The sequence below is a fragment of the Heteronotia binoei genome, chromosome 1 (genome assembly GCF_032191835.1).
Source record: "Heteronotia binoei isolate CCM8104 ecotype False Entrance Well chromosome 1, APGP_CSIRO_Hbin_v1, whole genome shotgun sequence".
Taxonomy (NCBI): Eukaryota; Metazoa; Chordata; class Lepidosauria; order Squamata; family Gekkonidae; genus Heteronotia; species Heteronotia binoei.
The window spans coordinates 285,517,694-285,531,767 of NC_083223.1; the positions used below are offsets into that span (position 1 = coordinate 285,517,694).

General features: G+C 59.8%; 1 pseudogene; it reads right to left on the bottom strand.

Moving 5' to 3' along the window:
* Positions 1-5,630: 5,630 nt before the first annotated feature.
* Positions 5,631-13,749, bottom strand: LOC132588979 (dnaJ homolog subfamily A member 1-like; annotated as a pseudogene).
* Positions 13,750-14,074: the final 325 nt, after the last annotated feature.

Here is a 14,074-nt window from a genome sequence, read left to right on the forward strand (position 1 = left end):
TCCGTCGTACATATGCTGGCCAGAATTCCCTTCAGAGTTCAATTGTGCTTGTCGCACCCTTGCTCCTGGCTCCACCTCCGAAGTCCCCAGATATTTCTTGAACTGGACGCTATTGCATGTGGGCTTCCAGTATGGGCAGGTCCCCACGCGGGCCTTTTCCCTGTGAGCATTTATGTCCCGGGAGAGCGGGTCCCTTTGGGCTTTATCCGCTTACCGGAGCCCGGGAAGCAACGGGAAAAGAAGGAAGAGTCCAGCCGCTGCAGGCCTGGGGGGCAGGACAGGAGGCAGGGGGTAGCCCCACCCAGGAGGCCGCCCTCCCAGCAGCGAAGGGCTCCGGGGGCTCTCCGGGGCAGTCTGCAGGAAGCGCGGCGGCGCCGCTGCCCGGGGTGTGCGTGGGTGGGGTTCCCTGCCCAGCCCAGGCCGCGCCCTCCCGCTCGGGGCCCCCCTCCGGAAGGCGGAAGCCTTCAGCGCCTGCCCCAGGCTCCCGGGGGCGGGCGCAGGCTGGAGCAGGGCAGGATCTCCGCCGCTCTTCTGCCCCCGACGGCAGCGGCCTCTGACTGGGGAAGGCGGCACTGGACTCAGCGCTTTGGCGGCGCTCCGCGGGCCACTGGGAATTGCCGCAGCCCCTTGGCTGAGCCAACACTGCCCTCCAGAGGCCACAAGGAGCGCTGCGGCTCCCCCCCCCCCCCCGCTGCCCAAAAGGCCGGCCGGAGCCTCTTCTCGCTGCTCGCCACGGAGGGGGCCGCTGCAGCCAGGACGAGAGCAGGTCTTTTATTGGGGGTGGGGGAAAGGCTTCCTGGGAATCCCCCTCTCAACCTCCCCCCCCCTCCGTTTCCCTATAGATCCAAATAGCCCCACACACACACGCAGAGCTCTTGGGCGCAGATCCATTTTTAATGTTGTGTAGAAAGCATTTCCCCAAAGAGAAGCAGTTGAAATTGAAAAATAAATTAAAAGCGGTGCTGGGGGGTTTTCTTCCCTTCCCCTCTCTGCGTCTAAACCAGCCTCCCAACTTCTCACAGCCTAATTTAGGCGTCGCAGCCAAAAGCCGCTCAAAGGCCCATAGGCTGGTTGCCACCTCTGCGGGAGGAGACTCCTGGGCAGTTCGGCATGGAGGGGGGGGGAGCTCGAATGTCCTAGGGACTTCCGCCCATCCTCCACAGCAGCCACCCTTTTCTTCAGGGCAAACGGACGTGCTGCCTGGAGTACAGCTGCGATGGCAGGAAATCTCCCAGACTCGTCTGGAGCCCGGGAAAGGGTCCATCTTTACTCCTGCATCTCTTGCAGCCCCTCTAGGAAGGCACAGAGACCTCTGAACAGGCTTCAGCCACACCTTAAACCAGCACAGCACAAACAAGGAACCCAAAGCAAAAAGATCTCCCATCAAAGGAATATTTCTGGGACAACCAACAACTGTCAGCTCCGGGGCCCGGCTGGGCTTCTGATACACCCCCCAAGCCAGCCAGCCTGGAGCCCCCCAAAGAAACAGCTCCAGGCCCCCACTGCGCCCTTTCTCTTGCACCCACAACCCACCAATCAAGACTCTTCACCCATCGAACTGCAGCAGCATCTCCCCCCCCCCCCAGAATTTTGTAACACCATCAAAGGCCAAATAAAAGGGTTTTGCCCCCAACACTCAGAAGTCCAGAAGTTTTGTTGACACATGGGGGTGGCAAATGGCTGCCAGACAGGCTGTTGGCTCAACTCCAATGGTCACCACAACAGGGCACACCTCCCACTACACACCCACCCACCCGAATCAGCCCCCCGAGGTCCTGCTGCTTTCTCAGACTGGCAGCCGCTCTCCTCCTCGGGGGGTTCAGGAGGGTGGCCTCTCCAGCCCCTGCTGCCTGGGCCTTTCACTTCTGGGGCTGGACTGGGGACCTTTTGCAGGCCACGCCACTAACCCCCCCCCTCCCCTCTGTGTCTTGCAAACAAGCGGCACAGCCTGGATTTCAAATGAGGGGCTGCTAGAATCCGATGGGATCCTTCCGGCAAGCCCCCGTCCTCTTGGGAGATACAACCCAAAAAGGAGCACATCTGCAGAAATCACAAAAGTGAGCAAACAATGTCTGACTAGCACAACTACCCAGAGGTTCATCTACCTGTCCAGAATTGCCCTCCATGTTGCATGGGAAGCAGGCAGGTAAGTGACCGCAGCGTCTCTGGGCAGCCAAGTAATGCGATGCCCTCACCAGCCCCATGGAATGCAGGCAGCGTAGGTGGGGGGAAGAATGCAGGGGGAGCTGGAAAATGCATTCCATGAGTGCCAAGCAGACAACTCCTCAGGAAGTGCCAGTCCTGTTTCCACCACGGAAGCTGATCTGCAGCTCTCGTCCCGCTGCGACTGCTGCCGATTTGGCAGGAGAGCCAAATTATAGGCCGAGTGAGGCTGGATTCTGCAGCCACCCAACATTATTCAAGTCAAGCCAATTCATGCTTTCTTCTAGTTTGGGCTGTGATGAGGGGAAAGAACACTGCAGCTCCCGTCTCCCGCTTGTCTGCCGACTTCCCAGATTTCGGCAGATGCTCCCCAGCACATCTCACAGCCATAAGGTCATGAGCGTTAGCATGCTGAAGCCAGAAACCGAAACCATTTTTCCCAGGGAGGCACAACAGCACAAACATGGCTGGGCCTCTCCATTCACTCTCACACAGACACAAGCCAGAAGTTAATTAAAAGGCAGAATTCTTAAGCCCAGTTGAGGAACAAGAAATCAGCATGGCCTCTGAAAAAGGCAAACTTGCCTCAGCCTGATCTTGAGAGTGTTGAGTGGCCAAGAAGCATGTAGAGAATGATTCAGCAAACACCATGACTCCAGAGATTAAAAACGAGCTCAATGGCTGCCAGCGGAGAGTAGGAATGCCTGGGAGGCTGGCAGCAGGGCTCTCCAAGGCGCAGCAGTGGGACTGGGGCTTCATTTGTTCCAAGAGTTGAAACGGGGGAGCCACAAAGCGGCCATGTTTGCAGACGATACCAATTACTGAGGATGGTGAAAACGACGGCGCCTCTGAAGAGCTCCAGGAGGACCTCCACAAACCGGCCAAGCAAGAGTCAAGTCCAGCAACGCCTAAAAACCCCAAAAAGATTCCCCGGGTGGAAACTGCCAAGAGCCCAAGCTCTCCTCCTTGGATGCTGTCCCGAAGCTTCTCTCTACGGCTTGTCCCAGGCGGGCAGCCACAGGACAGACTCAGAGTCCAGCCAGACACCTTTAAGACCAACAGAAGTTGAACTGAGGTAGGAGCTTTCATGGGCGCACACTTTGCTGTTCACCTATGCAGTCATCTGCCTCTGTGTGTCTGAAACACCGGCTTCCAGCTCTCTGTGCCTGAAGAAGTGTGCCTCCACACAGCAGCTCATACCTTGGATAAACTTATTGGTCTTAAAGTGCCTGACTGGACTCAAACCCTTATCTGAATTGGGTGAGCAGACAACCCAGCAGGTGAAGTCCAACCTGTCAGGAGCAACACAAAACCTCAGCTGAAATCGATGCTGACGGTTTCCAATCTGGCTGAAATGGAGTTTGAAAGATCACAGCTAAAAGCTCGCTGGAAACGCTGGCCCAGAAGGGGGGGGGGGGCGTGGTGGCAGCAGCAGTGGGGAAAAGCCAACTCCACACAGAGGCTATCAGGAAAGGGAGTGAGAAGAAAAACCGGACTGGTTAGAGGGGGGCAGCCTCACGAGGTCACGGCTGAGCTACGAAAGGAAACCCTGCTGCCCCCCCCCCCCGGAGCCCTTCCCCTGCAGGGGAGAGCAGGCTAGAAATGCAAGGGAATGAAATAACCAAAAGGCTGCCTGAGGGGTTGAAAGACTGCGGAGGAGAGAGCTGACAAAACCACTAGCACCCGAGGGCCTCCGGGGGGCAGAAGGGAAAACTGCCAGAGGATGCGGTGATGGCCACAGGGCTGCGGAGGTGATGCTGGATCCGTGGCTGTTGCTGGCCCTGGGGACTGAGGGGAGGCAGCCAACCTCTGGATTCCAGAGCCAGCAAGCAACCCCTGGGAAGGAAGGAAGGCAGGCCCTGCCCTCTATGCTCTGCTCTGCTTGGCCATTGTGTGAGATGGAACTGGCCCCCTGCAAGGCTCCTCTCCTGTTCCGGGGAGGGGGGGAGGTCTTCAGCATCGCAGCCACCTGCAGTCACATTTCCGGGGCCCAGGCCGCAGGAGGGACAGCCTGAATTCAACATCCTCCCCCCGCCCCGTCCATCCTCTAAGACAACCCCCCCCCCAAAGAGGAAGGGAGCAGCACTCGGGTGCTGTTATTGGGGGAGGGGGAGCGCTGCATGTGGACAGGGTCAGCAGAGGAGAGGAGAGGAGAGGCCGGTGTCACTCTTTGCAGCGTCCAGCAGGAAGGCCGGACTCCACCCAGCAGAGAACAGCTCTCCTCCCCAGCAAAACGGAGCGCTGGAGGGGAAGTCTCAGCCACATGACCCAGGCCAGTGTTCTGCACTTCTAGAGAGAGATCGGAAGAAGGGCGCAGGGCCATCCTGGTGCCAGTCACAGGGGCTTCTGCTCAGCTCCTCTGCCACAGCCACACCCCTCCCTCCCCATCCCCGCCCTTGGCTTGCAGCGGGAGCAGTGGCTTCTTTGGAGGGCAAACAAAGGAGGATTTTGTACCAGACCCACCTGAAGTAATGTGGGAGCTGTGGATGTTCTTGACCAAAGCAAGCCCCCCCCCCAACGCACAAGCCATTCTGTGGTCCTGCCTCTCCCCCCTTGCCAAGCCGCTCGGAACCACTGATGCCCCCCCAAGCCTCAGGCATTTTGCTGAACCAGAGCAGAGCCCCCCCCTCCACTCTCCCCTCTCCAAAACCCAAACTGCAGGCGCTGGCAGGATCCAGCCCAAACTGGAGCTCAGCATGCGGCAGGGGCCTTTGGCAAGGCCAGGGGAAACCAGCCAACGAAGCCTTCCCTCCCACCATCCCGTTCTCACAAGCCTGCCCCCCCACAGCTCCAGCTCCCTGCAGCAAAGCAGGAGGGAGGGAGGGGAGGAGCTACAAGGCAAGCTCTTCTGGAGTCTTCCGGAGCACTGTGGGTTAGAGGCAGACCGGCCCACGTTTTGGAGGCCCTAGCTGGACGGAAGGCTGCCAAAGCCAGGCAAGGCTGCTCTGCAGAGGCAGGCTGTGGCCACCCCCTCCTGCCTGGAGAGCCTCCTGAGGTGGGATGCCGAGGGCCATGTGGGGCCTGAGAGCACCTGCTCCCTCGGAAGCAATCCCCCCCTCCCCCTGAGCCACAGAAGAGCGCAAAAGAGCCAAACGGATGCCCAGCAGGCAGATAGACAGACAGGCAGGCAGCGATCCCTGAGCCAGCTTGGGAGCAGCAAATCTGCAGGAGGAGGCGGCCCCAAAGCTCCTGTCAGGCTCCCTGGGCCACACGAAGGCACTTGGGTTCAGCAGGCAGCCCCTGGTGGGCCCCTTCCTGCCTCGATGGGTCAGGAGACAGCGGGTCCAAAGTCTTCCTCCTCCAGGGAGAAGAAGAGAGACGGCAGGATGATGCTGAACGGCAGCGGAGAACAGGCGGTGGGAGCCGCACCCTCTGGGAGGAGCCAAGGCCCCTTCCGCCTACGGACCACCAGTGGGGGGGCAGAGTAGCGGCAACAGATTTTCCCATCCTCCAACGACGTATCTCTGAGGCTACGAGGTCTGGCATTGAACGTTGTGACGCAGGGGGTCCTCACACTCATCCTCGTGGTAGGCCTCCCCCGTGAAGTGCCGCCCGCGCTCCAGGTGGGGAAAGTACTCCCGCAGTTCCACCTCCTCCGTGTCTTCCGTGGCCATCACCTCCTCGCGGCGTGGGAAAAAGGCCTGGAACTGGCGGAGCTGGTGGGTGGGCAGCCAGCCGGCCTCCGGGAACTTCACCTGGGCCAGAGGAAGGAGCACAAAGGGCCTTGAGGGGCCAGGGCCTCTGCCGCCTCCCTCCCTCCCGCTTCCCAGCCACCCCGCAGCAATCCCACCCCCTGGGTCAAGGAGGAAAGCAGATGGGCAGCCTGGGCTCGGCTCCTCTGCCAAACACGGCCTTTCAATACCTGGAACTGGATGATGAGCTTCCCCTTCTGGAGGGGCTCCGGTAAACCGGCATCCCTTCGTTGGGGATACACTTGACGTCCCCCGGCTTGATGATGGTCCCTGAGAGGGGCAGAGCACAGACAGGCGTGGAGGAGGAGCCCTGCGGCCTCTCGCCCCCCTCTCCCAGCACATGACCCCGAAGAGCTCCGCTCCAGCCACATGCGAGTGCAGAAGTCCCAGAGAGACCGGCAAGGCTTCCAGGCAGTCCCGACAAAGGCATCCTTGACTCTTAAAGCTCATATCCCCCCTCCCCCAACCTCTCTCCCAGGAAGAAGGCGGCGGCTGCAGATTTACACCCCGCCCTTCTCTCGGAATCAGAGACTCCGAGTGGCTTTGTTGTTGTTTCAGTCGCACAGTCGAGCCTGACCTCTTGCAACCCCATGGACAAAGTCACGCCAGGCCTCCTGCCCTCCAATCTCCTCTATCTTCTCCCCCACAACAGACACCCTGTGAGGTGGGTGGGGAAGAGGGCTCTCACAGCAGCTGCCCTTTCAAGGGACAACTCTGCCAGAGCTCTGGCTGACCCAAGGCCATTCCAGCGGGTGCAAGTGGAGGGAGGGGGGAATCAAACCCGCTTCTCCCAGCTAAGAGCCTGCGCACTTCACCACTACCCCAAAGTGGCTCTTGAATCTGGCTGCTCTGCCCACATGGCTGACATGGCAGCCCTCGGATGCTGTCTTCAAGAACTCCACTGCTGGCCGGCCAGCTCAGGGGCCTCTGCGTGGTGCGTCAAGGAAAGCCAATGTGCCGCTTCTCCAGAACACACTTGTGGAGGACATAAAGCTGCCCTCTGCCTTGTGAGACGGGTCCACCTCGCCAGCTTGGTCTGCACTGGCTGCCAGGGGCTCTCTCTGGGGGGGGGAGAGAGGGGGGGAGAGAGGAGGGAAGAGGGGGGGGAAAGAGGGGGGGAGAGAGGGGGAGGGGAGGGAGAAGGGGAGGAGAGAGAGAGGGGAGAGAGAGAGAGGGTGGGGGGAGAGGGGGAGAGAGAGGGTGGGGGAGAGAGGGGGAGAGAGGGTGGGGGAGAGAGGGGGGAGAGAGGGGGGTGAGAGAGGGGGGAGAGAGAGGGGGGAGAGAGGGGGGAGAGAGGGGGGAGAGAGGGGGGAGAGAGGGGGGAGAGAGGGGTGGGGGAGAGAGGGAGGGGGGAGAGAGGGGGTGGGGGAGAGAGAGGGGGGAGAGAGAGGGGGCGGGAGAGGGGGGGGAGGGGAGGAGAGGGAGAGAAGAAGGCCTGCCTTCCCCCCAGCATCTGCTTCCCCCGCAGAAGCTGCTACTCAGGTGCCCCTTGGACACCAGGCCCAGGCACCGGCCCCTCCCAAGCTCAGCCTGCTGCAAGGGGAGCCCCGCCCTTCCCTTCCCTCCTCACCTGGCCGGAGGTGATGAGCAGCCTCCTGTTGTCGACGGGTCTGGATGACCGTCTTGCAGCCGCAGAGGGCGTCTGCCAGGTCAATCTCCTTCTTGACAACCAGGTTGTTGCCACGGCGCTGGAAGACGGGATGCTCCTTCTGGTCCAGGACAATGACGATGTCTCCTGGCTCCAAGCCGGGCGCCTGGTCCCCCTCCTGGTGGAAGGTGATCTTCTGCCTGTCCTGTCATCCTGCGGAGGGGCCACACAACAGCTGGCTGCGGAGGGAGGCTGCCCACCCCACAGGGGCAAGCAGAGAGGAAGGCCCAAACTCTTCCCCCACCCGCCCACCCTCCAGCACCAGGATGCAACCTTCTGAGCAGGTGTGGAGAAGGACAAAGAAACGCTGCAAGAATTGGGGATGTTCAGCCTGGTGTAGAGGAGGTTGGGTGGGGGGGAAGGAGATGATGGCTCTCTTGGAGTCTCTGAAGGGGCGTGTGGAAAAGGCCTGGAACTGGCGGAGCTGGTGGGTGGAGGAGGGCAGGGTGCTGGGTGCCTGTGGCCGGGGGGGGGGGGGGAGAGGCGGACAGGACTTTCAATAGCAGCTTTGACGCACAGGTGGGGAGATATTGCGGGGGGGATAATAGGAGAACCTTTTAACAGAGAGGGCAGCTGAGTGGTGGAATCGGTCATGGGGGGTCTCCTCCTTGGAGGAGCTGAAGTGGAGACTGGACAATTATTTGTTAGGGGTGTGTGGGGCAGGGGGTTGGGCTGGATGGTCTTCAGGTCCCTTCTAACTTTCTTTTTTTTAAAAAAATCCACCACCTGGCTAACTCTGACACTGACGCTCTTTTTGTCTGGTGAAAGGGGGTCTTCAGGGGCTCTGAGTGGCCCCTTGGGGTCGTTTCTCCATTTCCTGCAGGCCTCTTGAGGTTCCCCCCACACGGAGGCTGCACTTGGTGGGCAAGCAGGCGGGAGCAGGAGAGAGGCGCAGGGCCACCACACAAGGGATTGGGGCAGTGGCTTTTGCGCAGCCGTCTCGATCCGATTTCTAAGAAAAGTGAGATGAAGCAGCTCGAGACTTAAAAGGAACCCGGGGGGGGGGGGGATAGGGTGGGATATAAATCCAAAAATTAAATCGAAAAGCTCCACCAAACCCAAGGACAACCAAGCCAGCTCTGCAGTGCCCCCTCCCCAGCCCCCAAAGGCAGCAGAAGCACAGCACCTTCTGAGCGAAAGAAAGACAGCGCCGTTCACATGAAAAGTTTACCCACAAGATGCTGGACGAGGTGAAGCACTGGCCCACTGCAGCAGGCCTCTTCTTATGTCCCAGCGGGGGCTGCCCCCCCTCCAAAACCAGCCTGCCGATGCTAGGCTGGCCACCAGGAGCACGTAGAAGCCGGAAGAGACTTCCTTGGGCTTGCCTCCCCCAGAGAGTGCCCTGCCCCCCTCCAAATGCTGGTTGTGGGGGGCAACACGAGAGGGGGGAGAACAAGCAACAAGGCTCTGCTGTGGGCATCTTGGCCGGAGGCTGGCGCAGGCGCAGAGGGGGCTTGCTCACCTTTGTCCAGGTGGACGCTGAGGACCTTCTTCTCGCGGATGACCTTCCTGCCGTTGCAGGCCAGGCAGCGGTCCAGCGGCCGCACCCCACTCCCCGTGGCCCTGGCACTGGGGGCACATCGTCTGGATGTGGTGCACCATGTTTGGGGTCAGCTGGTGAACGATGACCTCCACGCCGGAGCCGTGGCACTTGGAGCAGCGCGTGTCAAGCCCTTCCCTCCGCCGCGGCCTGAAAAAGACCCCGATGCATAGCAGAGGCCCTGAAAAGCCAAGCCCTGCCCTGGAGCATCTCTGGGGCACCTGCAACCAGCCCAGCAGCTCTGCAGCAGCAAGCCTCCTGGCCAGGCACAGGACAATGGCCGTGGGGTCTGCCTCTCTGCCAGGGCCGGGGGGAACAGAAGGCCGGCCAGAGCCGTGCGGGGGGGGGGAGGGGAGGGGTGGCCACTCCTCCTCGGGCCTCCTCGCTTACCGCCGCAGCTACGACAGATGACGTTCTTCTGCAGCGAGAGCTTCCGCGTGGCGCCATTGTACAAGTCCTCCAGGGTCAACAGGCAGCTGATGCACGTCGTCTTCCCTGAGAGGCGGCAAGAAGAAGAACTCAGCAGCGTCTTCCTGCCCTTTGCTAACGGACTCACCAGCTGCGAGAGCCCAGTTGCAGGTCCTGCTCAGGCCAGCAGCTCCCCAGCGGTCCGGCCCAGAGAAGGAATGTGCTGCTCCACTGAGCGTGACCCACTTTCCCAGTGCATTTTTATCCCGCCCTTATCCTGCTAAGCTGGCTCTCTTGACTTGCTCCCAACCACGCTCTGAAGTGGGTTCGGCTTTTGGAGTTCAGCTGCAAGGCCTGGAATCCAGCTCTGCCAGATCTCAGGCTGATAGGCTAACCACGGCCACCGGGCACCGCGTCTCCTCGCTCGCTCGCACTCCTTCTAAACAAGCAGAATCTCCGTGGCCATCAAAGTGTTTTAATTCCACAAAGCAAGAAGAGAGCAGTCCTGAAGTCATGAGCCTGAATCAGCGCCCCTCACTTCAGAGCACCCAGAGGGCCCAAAGCAGGCCAGCATTCTACACAGTGCCTAGTTGGCCCATCTGCTCAGCCGAGCCTACCTCAGAAGGCGCTGGGAGGACAAACGATACATTACAGAGGAACAGTGGGAAGGGCTGTAAAGGACACGAGTTGTAAAAAGCTGAAGGGTGGCTAGAAAAAGCACAAGACTCCTCCAAAGCTGTAAAACGAAAACCCACGGGGGGTCCCGGGAGTACTCAAGCTCAAGCAAAGGAAACCCCCAGTAAATAGTACACGACAGTCCTTCACTTTTACCACATATAAGAATATCAGACCCTCCCATGCAAATTCAAAATACACAGTGAGCAATGAACTTTCAATAGTACCATTAGAAATCACACACAACAAAATATACAACATACTCCCCAGTCCAAAATTCTGTTACAATTCTCAGGTAGCTACATGGAAAAGGTACCTGCTGTGCTACTCATGGAGACAAAAATATCCATTCAGCTGGACCGGAATCGATGCATTAAGGTCCAGTTTTGAAATTCTTGCTCCACACCTGAGCTTCTCTCCCAGAGCATCACTTCATACACAAGAGGAGAAAAAACCCTCCAAGAGTGGAGTGCTCAGGCCTCCAGCCCTTTTTGAATGCCCATCCTCCGTCTTTCGCAGCAGCTCGGAGTGCTCCATTAGTAAAGACTGTGAGGTGCTATTTACTGGGGGGGTTTCGTTTCCGCAAAGCATGGCTGAAGAGTGCGCCCACGTACCCCCTCAGTGGGAGGGAAAGATCGTCGTGGCAAGAAGGGCTCAGGGGAGAGAGCTGAAGGCAGGGGAGCCTTTGGACAAGCTCCCCCCACACACCGATCACAGGCAACCTTCCCCTCTAAGCAGGTGGAGTCTGGTGAGCAAAATTCTACTTTGGGAGCTACTGGCATAAAGTTGTGAGCTTCTGCATAAGTTTGTTTGCTCTGGGGCCATTTTTCCTGAGCTAAGACAAAAACGTGTGAGCTGGAGGCTAAAAAAACCTGTGAGCTTGCTCAGCTAACTCAGCTTAGAGGGAACACTGGTCATAGGCCACTACGTGAGACAGGAGGCTGGAACTAGATGGACCCTCCTGGTCTGACCCAGCAGGAATCTTTCTGAGGTTCTCCTCAGGGGAAGGCCTCAGCCTCTCTGCCCCGTTGTTGGCCCTCCAGAGGAACTGGTTGGCCCCTGTGTGAGACAGAAGGCTGGACTAGATGGACCCTCCCTGGTCTGACCCAGCAGGGCTCTTCTGAGGTTCTCTTCAGGGGAAGGCCTCGGGCCTCTCTGCCCTGTTGTGGCCCTCCAGAGAACTGGTTGGCCCCTGTGTGAGACAGAAGGCTGGACTAGATGACCCTCCCTGGTCTGACCAGCAGGGCTCTTCTGAAGTTCTTCTTGGGGGAAGGCCTCGGCCTCTCTGCCCTATTGCTAGCCCTCCAGAGGAACTGGCTGGCCTCTGTGTGAGACAGGAGGCTGGACTAGATGGACCCTCCCTGGTCTGACCCAGCAGGGCTCTTCTGATGTTCTTCTCAGGGGAAGGCCTCGGCCTCTCTGCCCTGTTGTTGGCCCTCCAGAGGAACTGGTTGGCCTGTGTGTGAGACAGGAGGCTGGACTAGATGGACCCTCCCTGGTCTGACCCAGCAGGGCTCTTCTGATGTTCTTCTCAGGGGAAGGCCTCGGCCTCTCTGCCCTGTTGCTGGCCCTCCAGAGGAACTGGCTGGCCACTGTGTGAGACAGGAGGCTGGACTAGATGGACCCTCCCTGGTCTGACCCAGCAGGGCTCTTCTGATGTTCTTCTCAGGGGAAGGCCTCGGCCTCTCTGCCCTGTTGTTGGCCCTCCAGAGGAACTGGCTGGCCACTGTGTGAGACAGGAGGCTGGATTGGATGGGACCCTCCCTGGTCTGACCCAGCAGGGGCTCTTCTGATGTTCTTCTCAGGGGAAGGCCTCGGCCTCTCTGCCCTGTTGCTGGCCCTCCAGAGGAACTGGCTGGCCACTGTGTGTGAGACAGGAGGCTGGACTAGATGGACCCTCCTGGTCTGACCCAGCAGGGCTCTTCTGATGTTTCTTCTCAGGGGGAAGGCCTCGGCCTCTCTGCCCTATTGTTGGCCCCTCCAGAGGAACTGGCTGGCCACTGTGTGAGACAGGAGGCTGGACTAGATGGACCCTCCCTGGTCTGACCCAGCAGGGCTCTTCTGATTGTTGTTTTCAGGGGAAGGCCTCAGGCCTCTCTGCCCTGTTGTTGGCCCTCCAGAGGAACTGGCTGGCCACTGTGTGAGACAGAAGACTGGACTAGATGGGACACTCCCTGGTCTGACCCAGCAGGGCTCTTCTGATGCTCTTCTCAGGGGAAGGCCTCGGCCTCTCTGCCCTGTGCTGGGCCCTCCAGAGGAACTGGCCTGGCCACTTGTGTGAGTCAGAAGACTGGACTAGATGGACACTCCCTGGTCTGACCCAGCAGGGCTCTTCTGATGCTCTTCTCAGGGGAAGGCCTCAGCCTCTCTGCCCTGTTGTTGGCCCTCCAGAGGAACTGGCTGGCCACTGCGTGAGACAGAAGACTGGACTAGATGGACACTCCCTGGTCTGACCCAGCAGGGCTCTTCTGATGCTCTTCTCAGGGGAAGGCCTCAGCCTCTCTGCCCTGTTGTTGGCCCTCCAGAGGAACTGGCTGGCCACTGCGTGAGACAGGAGGCTGGACTAGATGGACCCTCCCTGGTCTGACCCAGCAGGGCTCTTCCGATGTCATTTTGATACTGAAGAGCATCAGTTACGAGGAAGGATGGAAGGAAGGCAGGCCCACCCCTTCCTGCAAGCCCTACAGAAGCCACAAAGACACCTGTCCTCAGTCATCCAGGTGAGTTCCACAGGACAGAAGCAGCACGTGTGAGGCCTGGATGTGGAGTGGTGGGCGAGAAAGATCCAGGGAAACAGGAAGTAATTACGGCACTTGCAATTTGGGCAGGGCCCCCAAGGCCTCACCTTGGCTCTGAACCAAGCAGCGCAGCCTGCCCAGAGCCCCACCCGCTGGAGAACACGTTCCAGTCTCCTCCAGTACACAGAGCGGCCCTGCTTGACCTGGTTTTTGGGTTACTCTAGAATGGTGATGTCAGCACTTGTGAACACCCCTCCCTTCCCCCCCAGCCGCTGTCTGCAGCCCAGGAGGTGCCAGAGATGACTCAGCTGAAGACTGTAGTTATGAGGTGATGGAACTAGCCAGACACGCTTCCCTTCTGCCCCAGCAAGAGAGCAGGTGGAAGATCTCAAGGCAGAGGCTAGACCCTGCTCCCCCCACCCCCCCTTCAGCCCCAGCCCCCAGTACCTCTCCTCTCCACCCGGGGCCCGTGCATGCGGGGCCCCTCCGCCAAAGAACAGGTCGAAGATATCCATGGGGGGCCCAAAGCCTCCTCTTCCCCCCACGCCTCCTTCTTTCATGGCTCGCTCCCCGCCCCGGTCATACAGCGACCTCTTCTGGGGGTCCGACAGCACCTCGTAGGCCTGGGAGATCTGCTTGAACTGGGGGGGAAGGAGGCAGCCGTTAATGTGCAGCCCCAGAGGCAAGAAGGGCCCCCCGCCCCGCCCCCCCCCCGGCTGGGTACCTACTCGCTCCCCCTCGCTGGGGTTCTTGTCGGGATGGTACCTCAGTGCCAGCCGCCGGTAGGCTCGCTTGATTTCTTCTATGGTGGCACAGGGCTTGACGCCCAGCAAGTCATAGTAGCCCGTTTCCTTCACCATCTTCCCTGCTCAGCCAGTCCACTGCTGGGGGGGGGGAGGAGGAGAGAAGAGGCAGTTCACAGAGGAGTCATCTGGGGCTGGGAGCCTTGCCTCCCCCCGGCCCTCTTCCCAAAGCGCCCCCCCCCCCGAGGCTTCAACCTTCCACGCATTCGGGCTGGAGGAGTCCCCTTCCCCTGAAGGCACAACGGCCGACACTTTCAGAACAGCCACTACATTGGAGCCCACGGTCTGCTGGGGAAAAGGACCACAGCCGTGTCACTCCCACCTGAGGGGAAGCGCTCCTTCAGAGCCTCCTGCTACAAGGCAGAGGCCACAGAATCCTAGAGCTGGAAGGGACCTCCAGGGTCATC